Source organism: Rhinolophus hipposideros (assembly GCF_964194185.1).
Source record: "Rhinolophus hipposideros genome assembly, chromosome: 2".
NCBI classification, from domain to species: Eukaryota; Metazoa; Chordata; class Mammalia; order Chiroptera; family Rhinolophidae; genus Rhinolophus; species Rhinolophus hipposideros.
In genome coordinates this window covers 61,277,184-61,292,821 of record NC_138048.1, presented here as the reverse complement: position 1 = coordinate 61,292,821, position 15,638 = coordinate 61,277,184, and positions in this window count along the sequence as shown.

Sequence of the window (15,638 nt, the reverse complement as noted above, 5' to 3'; positions counted from 1 at the left end):
GCACGATTGGGAATTAGTGTTTCCCTGCAACAAGGCCAAACCCAGCCTTGAACACAGAAAAGGAGGGGACCTCTTCTCATCATTTGCCAAACGTTTTTCAGAGGAGAGGATAATGCCTGTAATTGCCAAGGTTCAGGGAACAACAACAAAGACTTACAGCACAAATGCTGTATTGGAACATGTTTATGCCCAGATTCACTTTCTCCATTACTTTATTCCTTTCCTGCTTTGCACTGACAAGGAGACTCATCGTGGTTTTGAAATAACCAAATTCATTTTTAAGCACTGAAAATCCTCGCTTCTATACGCAATCTTTCATAATTTTCCCTTTTATTTAACCTTGGCTTAAGAAGGGAAATGTAATTTGCATATGTCTGACTCTACTGAAATCTTTATTTATTAGGGGTTGCAGAAAGACTCATTTTGGTGGCAAAGGCATTTTCAAGAAAGGTCTGAATCAAAATGTCAAAATATGATTCCCACAATAACCTAACATTGAAACAGTTATAAACATGAAGCATTATTTCAGCTTCATCCCCAGATTCCCCCCTCCCCAAAAAACTCCTAAGGTCTCATTCCTGACTCATAAAATCTATCCATCCCTGCTGTTAATTTCACAGTCTAATCCACCTCAAAATAACGTGAGTAAAAGGAAGAGAAAACTTAATCAAAGAAATCCATAATTATTGCTGTAGCAAGCCAACCCAGAATTTGTCAAAGGAGGATTCCCATTTCTCCTACCCTATTTTTCTCCTTCCCCAACCTATTAACTTACTCTAATACTATCCATATTACATGAGGCCTTATAACAGAATCCTATTAGTATTTCGGTAACTAATATTCGCACAGGATCCTTTCACTGGCTTTTACTCTAGGGTGAACCATGTTCTAAGACCCTACTATATAAGAAACCATACCATCTCAGCTAGTGAAAAGTGACCATGAAAATAATACAATATAGCACCTTAGCCAGAAGGCAAGGTAAATTACCCAAATACCCTACTTCATTTTAGCCACATGATTCGAAGCTGAGACATCTTTACGTTTTTTGTGACATAAAACTCACTTCATCCCCTTGCCTGAAAGATGTCATTAACCTCTAATGTCTGCTGTGCAGCAGGAGGAGGTAAATGTGCTGTGACCTCAGACATTTACATACATAGACTTTATGAGGTTTTGTCAGGATACAAATGTTTAAATTTTCATTATAGAAAATGAAAACATATAAAACTAGAGAGACTAGTGTAATGAACCCCCACATACCCATCACCTGGTTTCAATAAATATTAACTCATTTGGAAAATCTTGTTTCATCCATAGCTCCACCCACTCCTAACCTCCACCCTGCCCCTGGATTATTTTGAAGCAAATCCAACACATCATATCATTTCATACATAAATATTTTAGCATATGTCTCTAAAGGTAAAAAAACCCTAACCCACAATACCATTGTCACATAGGATACAATTTGATCATAAATATGAATTTGTCCCATATCTGCTGATTTCTTCTCCAGCTTCCTTTTAAGAATGCCACTCCTTCTGCCTAGAATTTTCTTCCTTCTCCATCTTTCTCTCCTGCCTACCTCTTCAGCTTATGTGCCACTTCCTCAAAAAAGCTTTCTCTGACCAACTCAGACTAAGTTAAATACACTTCATATCACTTAACTCAACTTTAAATGAATTAAAAAAGGAATTATTGAACTAATGTCTCTCCCTATTTCCCCCTTCCCCTGCCACAAATTGTAAGCTCCTTGAAGGCACAATCATGGCCTCTGTCTTACAGTACTTAGCATGGAGAATAAATAATTGCTGAAGTAGTGAAAATTATTCCATCTCAGATTTCAAAAGGCTGGAAAAAATTCACCTGGGATAAATTGCTTGCAAATATTGGTGAATAATTCCTATAATTACCCTTCCTGTAACCACACCCTTAGATATTCCCCTCCCACACTGACTCTGAGCTTAGCTATGTGTATTAGTTGTCTATCGCTGTTTAACAAATCATTCCCAAATTAAAACAATGCACAGTTTCAGTGGGTCAGGAACCCAGGCATGACTTACCTAGGTTCTCGGCTTCAAAGTCTCTCACAAGACTGCAATGAAGCTATGGGCCAGGGCTGCATTCTCATCTAAAGGTTCAACTGGGAAAGGGTCTGCTTCCAAGTTCATGCACAGACTGGTTGTTGGCAGTATTCAATCTTAAGGAACTGTTAGGCAAGAGGATCTCAATTCCTCACTGGTTGTTGACTGGAGGGCGCCTTCAGTTTCTTTTCACATGGACCTCTCCGTAGGGCAGTTCACATGTGGCAGCTTGCTTTTACCAGAGCAAGCACATGAAAAGAGTCAGAGAGAGTGTCACAGTCTTTTATAACCTAATCTCAGAAGTGATATCCCATCACTTTTGCTGTATTCTAGTCATTAGAAGCAAGTCACTAGGATCAGTCCTCACACAAGAGGAAGAGATTACACAAGGGCATGAATATCAGGAGGCAGAAATCATTGAGAGCCACTTTGACGCTGCCTACCACACCATGTGATTTGCTTTAGCCAACAGTAAACATGGCATAATAAAGATTTCCAAAGAGTGTGCTCACTGGGGTTTGCCCTCCCTTTCTGTGCTTGGAACCCTGAGACCACCATGTATACAAGCCTGAGCAAGCCTACTGGAGAATGAAATGGAGGAATATCCTTATGGAGGAGAATGGAGTTGATGAGCAGCCAATCCCTAACCAACGGTCCATCACCCAATAGAACAAACAGTGAGACGGTACTTGACCATCCTAGACCACCAGCTGATCACGGAAGCATGAGCGAGATCTGCTGAGCAAGTCCTGACCAGAACAACCACTAGGGCAAACTACAGAATCACAAGCTACGTAAAACGATTGCTGTTTTAAGCCACTAAGTTTTCGATGGTTTCTTACATAGTAAAAGCTAACTCATGCAACTACCATTCCTCTCGTGTTGTAGACAAAGTAAATGAGGATTCAAGAGGCTAAATGACTCGCTGTGTTGCAGTGCAGCAAGCATCGTGGGGAAAGTTCTCTAGGACCTGACATCGGAGCATGCAGATGCTTCAAATCTAGGCTCTGCAGCTTTCTGGCTGAGAGACCTTGGCAACTCCCTTAGGTTTTATGGGCTTCAGGTTCTTTATCGGTAAAACAAAAGTTTTTCGTGAGCATCTTTTAGCACTCAAAGTTATAACTTGTCCATGGATTATAGACAGATCTAGGGTTAGAATCCTTTCAGTTCAGATGTCATCTGTGAATAGTTAGATATCCCCTTCTTGTTCTATTGCTTCACATTTGTCTAATGCTAATGTAATTCATATCTATGCACACCAACCATTCTGAACACTTTGATGAATTGAGTCATTACAATTCAGTTACTTTTTGGTTGCTTGATTGAACCAAGCAACTAATTCCACTATGGTTATAAATAACCTGCTAGTAATTGGTCAATTTGTCATATTAAAGCAATTAGAGTGACAAAGTGGATGAAGAAGCTTCCAAATGAGGTACAACTAAATTAGGAGTCTTCTGTGGGGAGGGAGGATGCCTCCTTAGCATTGCCACTGGCATAACAGACCCTTATCATGCCCTTTTGCGTAAAGGAAAGAACAGCAGCTTTGAAATCAGAAGAGAATCGAAGCTCCGCTCCCACCTAGCTGGGTGATCCTCGTGCAAGTTCTTTAGCCTCATTTCTTAAATGAGAATTACAATCCCTACCTCGTACATGTGCAGCGAATACTAAATATGATAACATGTGTGAAGAGCCTAGCACTGTTTCTGGCACATTGCAGATCCTCAATAAGTATTAGTTCTCCTGTTCCCAGCACCTCTAAACACCCTCCCTGTCCACAGGCTCTCTATCTTTCCTTCATAATACTGAGAAGAGATCTTTCTAGAACCTGATCATATCATACCTGGCCTTAAAAAACCTTTGACACTTTTCATAACCTACTGAAAAAAATTAAAACTACTCTGTAGGCTATACAAAGTACTCCCAACCTCTTCTCCGGTAACCCTTCTCCATGTCTCCAAATTTGTACCCTCCCCAGATTGTTGTTTTGTTTCTGGAAATGTAATATCCTCTCCTGCCTTCGTCTGTGGCTTCCCTCATCCTGTTCCCTTTGCCTTGAATTGCCTGACCCCTCTTAATACACAGGGAACCCTACCTTGCGTGCAAGTTCCAGCTCAAATGCTACTTGAAGTTCACTCCCTTGTCCATACTCAAGGACATGCTATGCCTACATCTTGGTACCTCAAGTAGAGAGGCAGGTACTATGTATTTCTCATGCTTGGCATTGTTGGGTAGCAGGAAACTTTTAACAAATATTTTTCAGTGAACACATTAAAAGATTTTTGACTAAAACTTCATAAATAGTGTGGAAAGGCAAAACAAAGGCAAACATCTGTTTGTCAAAGCTGAGGCCCCCAGAACTAGGAAATTTCTCCGATGCCTCTGAAATTCAAAAGGAACCTTACCTAATAAACTGGCTTGTAATCCTACTGAATGTCTTACCCCTGTGTGTGATCCAGACTGCAAATGTAGAGGTATTTTAGACATTGCAAGAATGACAAACCCATAACAGAGAAATCTTCATGGTTCTTGCCTGTCCTTCGGATACGGCATCACGCAGGGCAGCTTTCCCCCACAGTACCCCATTGTGACACCATCAAAAGAAAAATACAAAAACAGATGGACACTGAGCCAGTCCAAAGTAGCATTTCTTGCATTTTTAAAATGATGGAAGTGGTTGATATTCATGGACACTTTAATATGATTTTCCAAATTCACCATTCTATCCCTCAGCTGCTCTTCGAAAGGAACATACCGTTTTGTGCCAATTTGTTTTATCAGCTAGAGAGATCTTTTTGTCTTTGAAAAATAAAGTTAGTGGAAAAATAAACCGCTTGAGTGGGTATTAGACATAAAAGGAGAGGGCGAAAAGGCCAGTCATTCATGTGCCGAGCAATCCGCCTCCTGTTGGCATCGGTACACACCCTCCGTGTTCAAGCCCGATAACCACTGGCCTTTTCCTGAGTGACATGATGTGACGCTAACTGAAGTAGGATCTGAGTCACTTCTGTGCTCCACACACCACAGACCGTGCTTTATGCTTCAGTGGTCCACACGTAACTTCTGGAAGCAACGGACCTATCATAATTTTGAAACAAGAGCACTCTGACTTCTTTTAATGGTGGGATAACACACACATCCTGCCATTTCCATTAAAAAAATCTTTTTTCTTGATGATTAGCAATTAAAATAATGCAGTTTAATTAACTCATTTTAGTAAGCAGCTAAAGGCTAAAATGACAGTGAAGAGCAATCTGGAATACAATGACTGGCTGACTCATGGATTATAAATGAGGCAGCGGGGGTACCACATGCAACCCGAGAAGATGCTCGTCTGCAGTCAGCGCTCCATCCACACCCAAGGCCCCAAGCTCTTAGGCAATGCGTGGAGTCACTTATCCACTCCACAAATAGTGAGTGTCTTCCATGTGCCAGGCCCTGGGCTGGATGCTGGAGATAATTTAGAGGGAGACATAAACCAACCATAAGAGTATAAAAGGTAACTGGTTTGATTTAAGATGTTTAAACAAAGCACAATAGAAAAATAAGGGAGAAATAGATACATCTGCCAGGAGCCATCAAAAAGTATTTCCCAGAAAGGATGAGTTAGCGCTGGCAATACAGACAAGCGTGGCTGGGGTATTATGTGGTATTAGGGAACAACATGCATGCAGGAAGAAAGGAGAAGGGCCACTCAGCAAGGCTGTCTTGCTTGAAGGTAACGCGGACCTGAAGGAACAGTCAGACAAGAGGCAGAATTGGTAGGCAGGGGCCAGATCATGAAAAGCCCTGGAAAGTTTAGTCCTCTAACCCAGTCATTATTAAACTCCTTTCGGCTAGAAGCACTTTGTTCAATAGAAACACTTATCAGAAGGCATAAATGAAACAGATTTGTACAGTCCAGTTACTCCCATGTTGGGCAATGTTGGAACCCCATTTGTTTGTAACCCCCACAACACCAGAGCCAAACCAATGCCTCAGGAGCAGGAAAGTTGTGGGAGACAGCCTCTCACGTGACTCCCAATGATCACCACCTTCTAGTGTTCAGCCCTGCATAATTCTCTCCCCTCAGTTGTGGATTAGATTTAGCAACTCCAAATGTAGTGATGGAGTCACTTCCAAGATTAGGTTACAAAGACTGTGGCTTCTATTTTCAACACCAACACACCCCCCTACCCCTCGCCCAGAGCTAACTGAGAAAAGCCTACTGCCGTGGATTAAGTGGCTCTATGGAAAAGCCCACATGGGAGGGAACTGACCTGACATCTCTGGCCTATAGCCAGGAAGGACCTGAAACCTGCCAACAACCACATGCGTGAGCTTGGAAGCAAATTCTCCCGATTAAATCCTGAGATGAAACCACGACTCTAGCCAACACCTTGATTGCAGTGCTTGTAAGAGACCCTGAACCAGTAAGCTGTGCCCAGATTCCTGACCCACAGAAACTATGAGATAAGAAATGTTTTGGGGCCGGCCCGGTAGCTCAGGCAGTTGGAGCACCATGCTCCTAACTCCGAAGGCTGCAGGTTCGATTCCCACATGGGCCAGTGGGCTCTCAACCACAAGGTTGCCGGTTCAACTCCTCGAGTCCCGCAAGGGATGGTGGGCTGCGCCCCCTTCAACTAGCAACGGCAACTGGACCTGAAGCTGAGCTGCACCCTCCACAACTAAGATTGAAAGGACAACAACTTGACTTGGAAAAGAGTCCCGGAAGTACACACTGTTCCCCAATAATGTCCTGTTCCCCTTCCCCGATAAAAAAAAAAAAGAAATATTTTTTTGTGTTACAGTTACTTAAGTATGAGGGCATTATGCTGAGGGAAATAAACCAGAGAAAGACAAACAGTGTATGAGCTCAATTACATATGAAATGTAAAAAACAAACAAACAAATGACCATATAGATACAGAGAATCTATTGGTGGTTGCCAGAGGCAGAGGGCTGGGAGATGGGGGCGGAAATGGGTGAAGGTAGTCAAAGGTCCCAGCTTCCAGTTATAAAGTAAATAAGTCCTGGGGATGTAATGTACAGCATGGTGACTATAGTTAATAATACTGTGTTGGATATTTGAAAGTTGCTAAGATAGTAAATCTTTAAAAATTCTCATCATAAGAAAAAAAATCTGTTAACTATGTATATTGATGGATGTAAACTAGCCTTATCATGGTGATAATGTCACAATATACATGCATACCAAATCATTATGTTATATGCCTGAAATTAATATAATGTTCTATGTTAACTACATCTCAATAAAAGCCGGCATGAAATTAGTTACAGGAAGATGACGTGTAACATTATAATGCAGGAAGATTCTTCCAGGAGTCCCCTTATTCCCCCCCACCCACACACACCCAATGAATCAAGTACAAAGAATCACCAACGCCGTTAGCTCCACGCAACGTCTGCGGTGGCTGCATTTAAATTCTTCATATAGCTGTTTGGAAAATGAACCCCTTCTCTTGAGCCCCAGCTTCAAGGGGACAAGAATGAGGCCTTCTTTCTTTCTCTGCTACTCACTCCTACTTGGTCTATTTACCTTTGTGGAATTTGGGGCACTACTCTTATGCCAGTCCTGCGTAGAGCTAGTTTATGGAGGGTGGCACCAAGGCCTCTTCTCCCTCACTGGCAGCTGACTTTCCCCAGGGAGCTACTGCCCCTGGGGATTTTTATCTTCCACTTCTGGAAGAGAGAGCAAAGCCCCAGTGGCAGCTGTTGTGATTTCCAGGAGGCACAGAGCTGGGGACTCCCCACCCTCCTTGCATCTCCCACGGATGTCCATCCAAACGCATATGTTTTTGTTTGGAAGCGGAAAGTGTAAATAGCTTTGAAAGTGACTGAGAGGAAAGATTTGCGGATTCATAGATTGACAGGATTGGTTAAGTAAAAATGTCCCTCTTATAACACAGGGCAGTGGAGTCACAGAACCGTGATTAGGTGACTTGACCAAGGTCATAAAACTACTCATTCTACAATCTATTCCTGGTAGACAAGGAAATAGAAACCATATTTTGTGATTCCAAAGCCACTGCTTTCTTCTACCTTAGAGGTGTGAAGAGGAATTAATTGGCTTCTACTTGTACGCATTTTAAATTTTGATTACTCCTTTTTGCTCTCTACACACTGTTGGTTATTAGGGTGAAGATTTGCTACTGAGACATTACAGGAAAGGACCCAGCAATGCCCACACCCTGCCTTACGCACCACTCCCTTCTCAACTCCAAGGAAGCTCAGCACAATCTGTGAATAATCCTAGATTGTGAAACAAGATACCTCTTATTAACATGGCCTAGGCACCCACAACCACAATGTAGAGCTCTCTGGTAGAAAAGTAAGTGGAGTCTCCTTCTCGGGATGCCCCTGCCCTCTGACCACATGCAAAGAGGAGGAAGTTTTAGAAATTAGGGAACTATATGACCATAATATTTGCATAATAGGCCTTAGCTGATTTGCTTTACTCAAACGAATGTTAGGAGGAAAGTAGGAGAGAGAAGAACTGGCTAGGCCTGATCCATCTAGAAATGACACAGGAAGTATAAGAGAAGAGTGCATAGGTTCACAGCCTTTAGTAAATGTAGTCTGTATTAGTTACCTGGTGCTGCGTAACAAGTCACTCCAAAACTTAGTAACTAACAACAATAATCATTGATTATTGTTTGCAGTTTTTGTGGGTCAGGAATTCAGAGAGAGCATAGCAAGTATGGCTTTTCTCTGCTCCACAGTTTCTGGAGTCTTCACTGGAAGACTCACAGGCTGAGGACTGGACCCGTCTAAAGGACCATTCACTCACATGTCTGGTGCTTGGTTGTTGGCCAGAACCCTTACCTGTGGTGTCTCCAGGTGGCTTCCTCAAAACAAGGGAAGTGTCCCAAGACGCAACCAAGTGAAAGTTGTATTAACTTTTAGGACCTGGCCTCAAAAGTCAAGCAGCAGCACTTCTGCTACATTGGATAAGTTGAGGCAGTTACGAAGGTCTGCCTATGTCCAGAAGGAGAGAACAGACCCCACACCATGATGAAGCATGTCAGCATTACATTGTAAGAAAGCCATGTGAAATGAGATCTTTTTGGAAAATACAATCTGCCACATACGAAAATGTCGCAACACAGTGGAAAGTTCATGAACTTAAGTGTTCGACCTCGTAGCCCAATCGATGTCTTAGACTTTGACCATTTCGATTAGAAATGTCTTTCTTATTGAGTCGGGAGCTAGAAATAAAGGTGATCTGAGATAAGCATGACTGGGAAGAGGGCCTAAAATTTTGTTTCTCACAGAGCCATCACCCTTTTTCTATAAATATTAATTTAAAGATTCCTTTCCACTCTCCTTGGAACTTGATTGCCTTAGCCAATAACAAAAATTCAAATAAACCATGTGGTTTTGACTTCTGGATAGGATTAGATTGGTGAGTAAGAGCACTACTCAACACATGTAGCTACTCGAAAAGGACCCCTGCCCAATCAACCCCCTTTCAAACCAAACCAAACAAAACCTGCCACTTCATTGTACTGTGCATGAAAAATTCACATGATAGTTAATTTGTCTTAAAACTATACCAAATGTTAATTTCAAATACAATAGAAGTTATTAATCATGTATACTTCAGCGGAAATTCATTAGGTTTTAACTAGGGGGAAAAGAGACCAGAGATGGAGTTGAGAAGCTGGTAAGGGTTAGGTAGACTAGAAAGGAAAAGTAGAAAGAGAGAAGCTATAATTACCTGGAACTTTGCAGTGTTATAGTTTACCAAGGCCCAGTTCTTGAAAGCAGTTTACATGGTTTTCAGCTACAAACCCTCAATATCAGCTTGGGAATCACAGGTCTCCTTCCACCCTCGCCCAGAGACCAACATTCAAGGCTAGGCTTCTCTTTCATCCTACCCCTCACCAGAAATACCTCTTCCCTCTGAGTTCTCCTATAGAAGAAACTAGGTAATTCATATTTTCTAATTAAAAATAACAACGACAGTGAACATACTAACATTGATTAACAGCTTACTGTGTGTCACATACAATGTTAAGTGCTCACACTCTCTCATACAATCTTTACAAAAATAATCTATGAGGTAGGTGCTGGTAACAACCCCCACTTTACAGCGGAGGAAGTTGGAGGCACAGAGAGGTTCAGTAACATGTCCAATGCAGCACAGTGAATAAGTCCTGAAACTGAGTTTGAACCCAGGCAGCTTAATTCTGAAGCCCATAATAACCACTGCATTATGATATAGGGAAACTTCATACAGACCAGTTAGTGGAGTGGAGATGGGGAGATCATTCAGAGCACTTTTATTAATAAAAAAGAGACAAACATAATAAACTAATATTTCACCTATATTTAATGAGAGGGAAAAGTAGCACTTGAAGAGTAGAAAAAAACAAAACAAGAACACATATAAATAAAATAATGAACAAAACCAAGTTAATGTATTGAAAAAGTAAAAAGGGTTTTTTTTTAATAAATTACTAATGTCTCAATCAAAACAAGAGGAAGAAATAAAAATTGATAAAATTAGAAATAAGAATATAATACATAACCAAATGGGTGCTTGCTTACAAAAACATAAAGCACTGTGACAAATCAAATAACTGGAAAATACAAATGGTTACCCCACAAAGATGCCTGGTCCTGATTTTCCAAACTTCTAAAGAACAAAAGAATCCCTGTTACATATATTTTAAGTGTATGCGAGTGTTCGTGTAGGTGTTTTGTATGTTATCCAATTTATTTTATTAAATGTAAAGGACTGAATTCACAATCTGAATAGGAAAGTGAAATCAAATTATAGGCCAATCTCATTAATGAACATAAATGTTAAGATTTTATGTTAGCTGCATGCTGATGAGCCCTACCATTCATCAACAAACCCTTCCCCAACCCAGACCTTTGCAAGGTGTTTTTGCCCTTTCTCCCTCAATAAACTCTCTAATGCCATGGATTCAAACTCCATGCAGTGTTAGTGCCTTGTTCATGCCAGTGTTTCACCCAAATAATCAATCCTTTGGAAGCTAAAGAATAAGATATTTTTGGAAGGCATCTATACTTCCCACTGTACCACCAACACTGCACAAGAGTAAATGCTTTTGAAGGGACACAGACGGCCAGCCTGGGGTCTTTCATAGCAGTTCTCAGCAAAGCTGGCCATAAAGGAAAATCTAAATTTCATTATTCTATTGGCTCCCATTTAAAATAAGTAATAGAAATCCCTCAGAAAGAATCCATGAACATTCTCAGTTGAAGACGTTTGTCCAGAGAAGTGTTTTAAGTTGGTCTTTTTTGGACCATTCTCTGAACTATGTGGTATTTTCACAATTCTTAAGTTTCTTATTTTTAATTTTTCCTCCCAGAAATTCACCTGAGATTTTTCCCATGTCTATAGATTCTTGCCTCACTTTACAGTTACCAATACTGGAATTTTTGAGTACAGTAGTCCTCCCTTAATTGGGGAGGAATATATTCCAAGACCCTCCAATGGATGCCTGAAACCGTGGATAGTACTGAACTTTATATATACTATGTTTTTTTCCTATACATAATATCTATGATAAAGTTTAATTTATAAATTAAACACAGAAGAGATTAACAACAATAACAAGTAAAATAGAACAATTGTAACAATGTATTGTAATAAAAGTTATGTAAATGTGGTTAAAAAAAGATTTTATGTTAGCGAAAGGAAAGAAAAATACTTTACAACTACTAGTCACTATGTTTATGTTTGTGTTCTAGAAACACAAACTTGGTACAAAGAAGTGAAACTAATATAGCATATCACATTAAGAGGAAAATGGAAATTATATATATATATGTATATACACACACACACACACACACACACAACAGGGGGGTCCCAAAAAATGTGTACACGTGACTTGTATTCATTTTTTGTTATCGGTATATATTGAGTACCTCAATTTTAATACAGTTATTTCTTTTCTTAAAATGTGTATATATTTTTTGGCACCCTCTGTATAACATATATATTAAACATATACGTATATATGTATATGTATATATAATCTCCAAAGAGATTTTCATAGTTACCGGCTATAATTCTCCTCTCTTCCTGATGAAAACTTTTAAATCAGGTGGTGTTGGTAATTTAGAGATTGCATTTTGTCTTGTGGAATTTAGTTCGGTAAGTCAGCAGAAAGGCAGATTCCTGGTCTGCATGGTTTCAACCCAACTCTCTTATCTGGAATATATCCTTTACTCCTGGAGAAGGGATGTAGAGGAAGGGGAACTGGTAACAAGAAAAATATCAGCACCTTGAGGCAGGAACCCTCCTATCTACAGACTGTGGCACTAGGGACTTAGGGCCCAACAGGAATTCAAGAGACCCAGGTGGGTGAAATACCTCAGCAAAGTCCAAGGAAAGGGAGTTGGAAAAATTGCTTCTATATGTCCTAATGATAGACCTTTTGTTTGTTTGGGGTTTTGTTTTTTTTTTTTTTGCTTATTTTGACTTGAGCTGCATCCAAACTATTTTTATCTTCAGCCCTTCCAAACAGGAAACTAAAAGACAACATTAGCTATGTTGAATTTTTCAGTCTAAACATGATGGAGTGTATATTGAAAACAAAGAGTCAATTTTATGCTTAAAGAAGAAACACACATTGGTTTTCTCAAATCAGAATTTATTGTTCCAAAAATCTTGTCAATAACTATTCAAGAAGAAAAGAAAATATTATGTGTAAATATTAGAAAGGAAGAAACAAATGTATCTGTTTTACAGATGGCATGATTGTAGATCTAGAAATCTAAGGAAATCAACTAAAAATTACTGAAAGTAATGAGTTTAGCTGCAAGACTGACTAAAAAATTTTTATGTATGTATGTATATAAAATACATGTATATGTTATATGTATATGTATTGTATTTTATATGTATATATGTCAGGAAATCCTATGAATTCTATTGTTGCTCTTACAACAAAAACAGCATAAATATATGAGGATTGATTTAACTTGTGGCAAGGTTTATTCAGAGACATTATAGAGATGATTGTTAATAAATTGAGTGCTATACTATACCTGCTCCTGATTAGGAAGGTAAATATATTAATATTTCCAAGGTTAATATGTAGATTTATCAATTAAAACCTCAGCAGGTTAATTATCTCAGTTCCAACAAATGAAGAGTGCAATTCGTCTAGTATAATAACAAGAAGAATGCCAAGAATATTTATTGTTTTAAAAAACATAATGACTACTGACTTACCCAATTGTATACTATGCTTTACTAAATTTTAAAATATATTATAAGGTGACAATTATAAAAGCAATGGAGCACTAGAAAAAAACCTAATAAAATTGTTGAATCAGAAAAAAATAGATGTAACAGATTAATTCAAACTCTCAGAGTTTAATTTATGAGAATTCAGAAGTAGCATAGTGAGGAAAGGAACCATTAATAAATGCTGTTGAAACAATTAGATATTACTTTTACAATTAGCATTTACTTACACATAGAGTAATTAAGAATAAAACTGGAATCAGATCATCTTTGGCAAGTATCTTAAAATTTCTAAGTCTCCTTTTCCTTCTTGGTAAATGGGGCTCATAATATCTATCTTGAGGGTAGTTTTGAGGAGTAAGTTAGATTATGCATGTAAAACACTTAGTGTAGTGCCAGGAACGTAGTAAACAGTGTTTTAATGAATCAGAGTGTTTAATACAAACTAGAACAAACAAACTGGTTAAATGATTGAGAAATGCAAACAGAAAAACATGTTTATCCCAGTGGTGAAGAAGAAACAAATTTCTGATCATGGAAGCATGAAGGACATTATCAGAGACAAGATAGATGTACAAAAACTTTTTAAAAACGCAAAAAACCCAAAACACAAAACTTTCAAATAAAATGTATTATTGAGAATAAACACGTATTATTGAGCTCCTAAGTGAGGTAGTTTTGGAAAGAGTGTTGCCAGGTCAGTAGGGTGACAGACTGAATTTCAGGATAGCCTGATGTCTCACTGTCTATTTGTCAAAGACAAATAGACAGTGAGAGGTGTGCCCGGGTCCTTCCGCATGAGCCCAAAGGACCACAAACCCAGAAAAAGTGGTCACCTTCCCTGTTCTATTACCCCCTTTGGCTAGGTTTGCCCAGAGCCTAAGGTCCCTCCTGCAGCTTGGGGTCCAGAAGGGGTCCTTCGTGTGGGCTAGGTTGGTTTATGGTTCTCCCTGGTCACGCTGCCAGCTGAGCCATCTCCCTCTGTTCGCAGGGACTGCTCATCAGGCACAGCTCTGGCCAGTCCAGCCGCCCCTGCCAGCTGCCTTCCGCCTACCCAATGGTCCCACGTGCTCTTACCCTTCCCCGCACCTGATGAATGCTCATTGCCTCACTTCTTTTTTCTCTAGTTATCCCAAACTGCATGTCATTAGCACAACTGAACCCCAGCCAATATACCTTCTGTATTAGTCCGGGTTCTCCAGGGAAACAGAACCAATATGTAAAGAAATATTTGATAAGGAATTAGCTCACACAATTATGTTCGCTGAGAAGTCCAGACCCAGGAAAACCGATGGTCTAGTTCCAGTCGAAGCCCGAATCTGAAAGCAGGAGAGACCAAAACCTCAGTTCCAAGACAATGAGGCAGAGTGAGAGAATTCTGCCTTTTTATTCTATACAGGCCTCCAACGGGGGAGGCCCACCGACTTGAGGAGGGCAATCTGCTTTATTCAGTCTGCCAATTCAAGTGTTAATCTCATCCGGAAACAACCTCACAGACACACGCAGAAATAAGGTTTAACCAAATATCAGGGCACCCCACGGCCCAGTCAAGTTGACACATAAAATTAACCATCACAGCCCTGTAGTGAAGTTCATAGCTCTAAGCCTTTGGGCAAGAACAGTTCCTTAGGTCTGGACCACTCTCCCCTTTTCCCTTATTCTTCTGGATAGTTACTTTATCCTTTATGACTCAGGTAATGCATCCAGGAAACCTACCTTGACACAACCTAATTGAACCAAAACCTTTCTCCCAAGCGTCATAGCACTCTGTGCTTTTCTCTCAGACTAGGGTGTCAATTCCTTATGGGCTGCAGACAGTCCTAGCTCTTAGGCGTCTTGGTTCCTAGCACAGTGCCTGGCTCCTAGTTGTCCTAAGCAAGGTTCGTGCCATCTGCTGCTGTTTCACCCACCCCTGACCCCTAGCATGACATCACTGTTTGTCCCACTGAAGCTGCTCATACTAATGTTGACAGTGGTTGTCAGCCCTGTCTGCACAACGGAATCTTCTAGGGAACTTGTGAAAATGCCAGGGTCTGACCCCTCCCCCACCCCAAACCCAAATAAGTCGGGATCTCAGGGTGGCCCCAAGTGCCAGTGTTTTTTTCAAAGCTCCCCACATTGATTTGCCTGTGCAGCCAGAGGTGAGAACCATCAGTGTAGGATGTTATTCAGAGCACAACTAAGACATCATCTGAATTCTGAGTGTGACTAGGCAGGTGGGGAATCGCACCCCTGCTGATATGGTTGCTATGCAGAGCTTAGGGGAGCCAGGAAGCATCTCAGCTCCCTCTCAGCGCTTCCCCCTCCACACCTCCACCCC